This window comes from Nerophis ophidion, linkage group LG25, assembly GCF_033978795.1.
Source record: "Nerophis ophidion isolate RoL-2023_Sa linkage group LG25, RoL_Noph_v1.0, whole genome shotgun sequence".
NCBI lineage: Eukaryota > Metazoa > Chordata > Actinopteri > Syngnathiformes > Syngnathidae > Nerophis > Nerophis ophidion.
Genome location: NC_084635.1, coordinates 19,656,515 through 19,662,514, shown reverse-complemented (window position 1 = coordinate 19,662,514; position 6,000 = coordinate 19,656,515).

The window sequence follows — 6,000 nt, the reverse complement described above, 5'->3', positions numbered from 1 at the left end:
AGCTTATAACAAAGTACCTTGAATGATGCGGACACTTTTGTTACTGTACCCCAGGGGTGTCAAACGTACTGCCCGAGGGCCGAATCAGGCCCGCACACAGGTTTTATCCGGCCTGTGGGAAGAGTTTGCTAGGTGTAAAAATTAACCTGACATTTTTGAATGCAAGAAACTGCTGTTCTAAATGTGTCCACTGGATGTCACAACAGCACTTCTTTGTAGATGAGGCTACATATCTACAAAATTTAAACGTATGATGTTAGTAGTCAGTTGAGGAAAATGATCAAACTACATAAATAACATGCTGTAATTTGATTTTGATATGACATTTTTTTCTTGACAGGTTGAAAATAACACCAATGAGTTGACTGATGAACATTATCACATAATGTATTTTTGAAAATATAAATAAGGACAAATCAAGTATATACACTATTAACCACAATAGGTAATTGTAAAAGAAAAAAAATCCCAACAACATTAAGAATTGTAGAATTTCAGAATATGCTTGCTCTTTTTTTAAACAAAGAAAACAATCTTTAGTTGTCTTTATATTTAAGTTATTGTGCTGTGATTTTACCATTCCGGCCTACTTGGGAGTAGATTTTTCTCCACGTGGCCCCCCATCTAAAAAGTTTGACACCCCTGCTGTATACTTTCGAGCTTGTATGTGTAAGTGATATGAAACTGTATTTATTTGACACTTGTTTATATTGGCAATTGTCCTGTTTTAGATTGCACTATTGTTCATTTACTATGCAGGTAGAGCTTGTGCACTATTGTGTGCTTTAATATAAATTAAAAATATGAATGAGGTAGAGCTCCTCGACTTGGTCAATTGAAAAGTAGCTCGCCTGCAGAAAAAGAGTGGGCACCCCTGATCCAGAACCAGACCTCCCGCCACCTGAACAGTTTTACCCCCCTCGGCCATCAGGCACATGAACAATAACAATTCCTTTTTTTTTTTTTTTTTTCTTTTTCATGAAAAAAGGACATTTTTTTCATGAAAAAGGGAGGTTTTTGTGGTTGGTGCACTAATTGTAAGTGTATATTGTGTTTTTTATGTTGATTTAATAAATAAATAAAAATAATAAATAAATATAATATATATATTTTTATGTATTTATTTATTTATTTATTTTTTAAATAAAAATAAATAAAAAATTATTCTGCGGCCCGGTGGTTGGGGACCACTGCGTTATATGACGCATAAATAAGCAACTGAGAAGGTGCCTGGTATGTTAACGTAACATATTATGGTAAGAGTCATTCAAATAACTATAACATATAGAACATGCTATACGTTTACCAAACAATCTGTCACTCCTAATCGATAAATCCCATGAAATCTTCTTCCTCGATTTCGCTTCTAAACAACTCTGCCAACTCCAAAGGTATGCGCCGCTTCCTCTTGTCGTTTTCTGCTGCATATTTCACTACATCCAGCTTGAAATCTGCAGTACATGATTTCTTTTTCGGTGCAATTTTTGTTCAGCCCTTCTTAGTTTTTATAAGTTACCGCCAACGTTGAAATGATCCATTTTAATAGCTACGGCAGTAGCATATAGCATATACTAGTTAGCATTCCATGACCCACAATGCACTTCTGCCATGACCCTCACTCACCGAATTCTTATTGGTTGACGTGTGTGTGACGATTGCTAACATTTTCTTTGTCTCTTCCGCGAATGAGATAAATAATATTATTTGATATTTTACGGTAATGTGTTAATAATTTCACACATAAGTCGCTCCGGAGTATAAGTCGCACCAAACTATGAAAAAAACTGCGACTTATAGTCCGAAAAATACGGCACTATCAGAGAAAAGGTGAACCTCTTCACTGCTATGAAGAAGCTTACCCAACTATGAGCTACTATCTCCGAGATGCCTTTACAACAAGAGCAATGACTCTTCAGTCCGCTACATAAATAAGGAGGAAAAGAATATCAGGTAGACGATAAAGAAGGTGAATTTATGCAAAGTAGAGACGCCCTTTATTTTTTTTATTTTTATGAAGATTCTATGGATTTGAAGTCGTTATAAGCTCTCCACACAGCTTTCACACACACTTCTAAACAGGTCATGTGCATATAAAACACTTCATAAATATGTCGGAATGTCAACTACAAAGAGGGTCTTGAACATAACTCCCGTAGCAGGTGATACGTATAATAGCACACCACTTCCTTGCGTGCCGTCAGCACGGGTTCAATTCCTGGCCAGGGACCCAAGACTCAGCCATTAGATGTCCAGTGCTGGTCAGAAAGCATCCGGTCTAAAAACGGAGCCAAATCAAACATGGGCTAGACAAAACAAGGACTAAGGGTAGTCAATGTGTAGTTTTCCAGACAGGGTTTTGCTATTGTGCGACTCAGCAGTTTGGGTTACTTGAGCGCGAAATGACCCCAAGTTGTTTTTAACCTCAAACTAAACTTTACATTTCTGACAGCGGTCATTAGTTTCTTCGCTCAGCCTGGAAACACTTAGCTGCAGAACACATAAAATGAGGTCACCGTAATGAATGCTGTTTGGAATAACAACAAAAACTGATTATTTGTAGTATTAATCACTGCCTACACTGTTTGACTTTGTGAAAAACTGCATAAAAAATGCAAACATACGATGAAGTTGCCTAACTTTCAAGCAGGGAGCGAGGGTTCAGTTCCCAATCAGTGAAAATTAATTAATCAGACCTAGAGATGGGTAGCAGTGTGCTATATTTACTCTGTTACTTTTACTAATGTACAAACCCCGTTTCCATATGAGTTGGGAAATTGTGTTAGATGTAAATATAAACAGACTACAATGATTTGCAAATCCTTTTCAACCCATATTCCATGGAATGCACTACAAAGACAAGATATTTGACGTTCAAACACATAAACTTTATTATTTTTTGCAAATAATAATTAACTTAGAATTTAATGGCTGCAGCATGTGCCAAAGTAGTTGGGAAAAGGCATGTTCACCACTGTGTTACATCACCTTTTCTTTTAACAACACTCAATAAACGTTTGGGAACTGAGGAAACTAATTGTTGTAACTTTGAAAGTGGAATTATTTCCCATTCTTGTTTTATGTAGAGCTTCAGTCGTTCAATAGTCCGGGGTCTCCACTGTCGTATTTTACGCTTCATGATGCGCCACACATTTTCGATGGGAGACAGGTTTGGACTGCAGGCAAACCAGGAAAGTACACGCACTCTTTTGCTACGAAGCCACGCTGTGGTAACACGTGGCTTGGCATTGTCTTGCTGAAATAAGCAGGGGCGTCCATGATGAAAACATATGTTGCTCCAAAACTTGTATGGACCATTCAGCATTAATGGTGCCTTCACATGTGTAAGTTACCCATGCCCTTGAGCACTAATGCACCCCCATACCATCACAGATGCTGGCTATTCTACTTTATGACTAGAACAGTCCAGATGGTTCTTTTCCTTTTTGGTCTGAAGGACACGATGTCTAAACTTTCCAAAAACCATTTGAAGTGTGGACTCGTCAGGCCACAGAACACTTTTCCACTTTGCATCAGTCCATCTTAGATGAGCTCGGGCCCAGCAAAGCCGGCGGCGTTTCTGGGTGTTGTTAATAAATGGCTTTGGCTTTGCATAGTAGAGTTTTAACTTGCACTTACAGATGTAGCGACCAACTGCAGTTACCGACAGTGGTTTTATGAAGTGTTGCTGAGCCCATGTGGTGATATCCTTTACACACTGATGTCGGTTTTTGATGCAGTACCGCCTGAGGGATTAAAGGTCCGTAATATCATCGCTTACGTGCAGTGATTTCTCCAGATTCTCTGAACCTTTTGATTATTTTATGAACCGTAGATGGTAAAATCCCTAAATTCTTTGCAATAGCTCGTTGAGAAATGTTGTTCTAAAACTGTTCGACAATTTGCTTACAAAGTGGTGACCCTCACCCCATCCTTGTTTGTGAATTACTTAACATTTCATAGAAGCTGCTTTTATACCCAATCATGGCACCTACTTGTTCCCAATTAGCCTGCACACCTGTGGGATGTTCCATATAAGTGTTTGATGAGCATTCCTCAACTTTATCAGTATTTATCGCCACCTTTCCCAACTTCTTTGTCACGTGTTGCTGGCTTGAAATTCTAAAGTTAATGATTATTTGGAAAAAAAAAAAGTTTATCAGTTTGAACATCAAATATGTTGTCTTTGTAGCATATTCAACTGAATATGAGTTGAAAATGATTTGCAAATCATTGTATTCCATTTATATTTACATCTAACACAATTTCCCAACTCATATGGAAACGGGGTTTGTAACTTTTTGTATAAATTGTACCTTGTCAGAGTTTTAGTCAGACTTGCCTCTAACTTTTACTTGAGTATGTTAGTAAAGAATAACCGCTGCTTTTACTCCTTACAATTAAATTTTTTTTGCATTTATTTATTTATTTTATTTATTAATTTTTTTTAACCCAATGCGGACCCCGGGTCAAAAAGTTTGGGGACCCCCTGTGCTAGAGAGACTTCTTTGAGTGGGCACAGTCACACGAGCATATTTCACCAATCCAACGTAAGCACTTGCGACCTTTGACTCCGTTTCACCAATCAAACGGAAACTGGCAGTCACATGACTTCTCTTGAGCCACACACTGTAAAAAATGACACACGTCACCTGTGTCAGCACACATGTTCACATTTCAGCCTACAAAAATTCCTCTTCCAACTGGAGAAAAAAAACATGTTGAGGTAAGTTGTAGATGTTTTTTTATTGTTATTTTACAGTAGCTGGGCTTATGCTAAAATTTGCCTTGTAACAATGTCATAAATTTGTACATTTTGTCTGTCTCTCCCTCTCTCTCTCACACACACCCACACACACACACACACACCAACTATGTGTGTCGTGCAAGTACCATTAAATAATAGCTGCTAAATAAATCAGAAGTTACTCACCAGTTACTTAGTACTTGAGTAGTTTCAGTTCAGTTCATCCATCTATCCATCTATTTCCTACCGCTTATTCCGTTCAGGGTTGCGGGCGGTGCTGGTGCCTATCTCAGCTACAATCGGGCGGAAGGCAGGGTACACCCTGGACAAGTCACCACCTCATCGCAGCAGTTCAGTTCAGTTTCAGTTTATTTCGAACGTACAATGTAATGCATCACACATTTCCAGTTGTTTCATTACAGCACGTCCGAAAAGTAGTAGGAAGAAGCAGATCTTATTTACCGTAATCCTACCCCTTTTTATATCATAGCAATTTCATCCCATTTCCTTGTAATCTGTAACAGAACAGTGAATAAATAAATAATATACCATAGTAAGTAAAGAAATGTTAAATACATAGATAATTTTTATCTCAAAACAAAAAAAAAAGGTTCAAGATGTTTATCATAGTTATTGTTCCGCTTACTTGACCTGGCCAAAGCACAGCACACTATGCCAGAAAACGAAATGAAGTCGTCTTGCAATCTTTTTAAATGTTAACATGTTAACATATCACAAAGGATAAGAAATACTTTGACTCTTGTTAGATTACTCAATTTATTGATACAACTCGGGAGAACTTTCTGCAGGAGCAGACGTATACTTGACATCCTCCTCAGTCTCCGATGCCAGTGTGCCAAGACCACTAGCGGCAAAAGTCCCGCCTGGATACAGTAAATCCTTAAAATATGACTATAAAGCATTAAATGCATTGGCGAAAAAGTAAAGTGTTTGTCCTTGCCTCGATCGTTTTTACATTGTTCAAATCGAATGTTGGCAAAGCCCCAACAAGCGCTTCTGTGTTTCGCCAAAGTATCCCCAGCCTTGGGGTGAGGCAGCGAACATTTCCACGTCACGGTCAGTCGTAATGCATCTCAACTTTTCAATTTAACAAAACTAAAAAAGTTAATGTTTGTTTGTGATGCAACTTGTTAGGTGAAATTCAATTTAAAAAGTAATTATTTAGATAATTAGTTGCATGTTAGTGTGAATTAGTGACATGCAGTGAACTATACACCAGGTGAGCCATAGATACT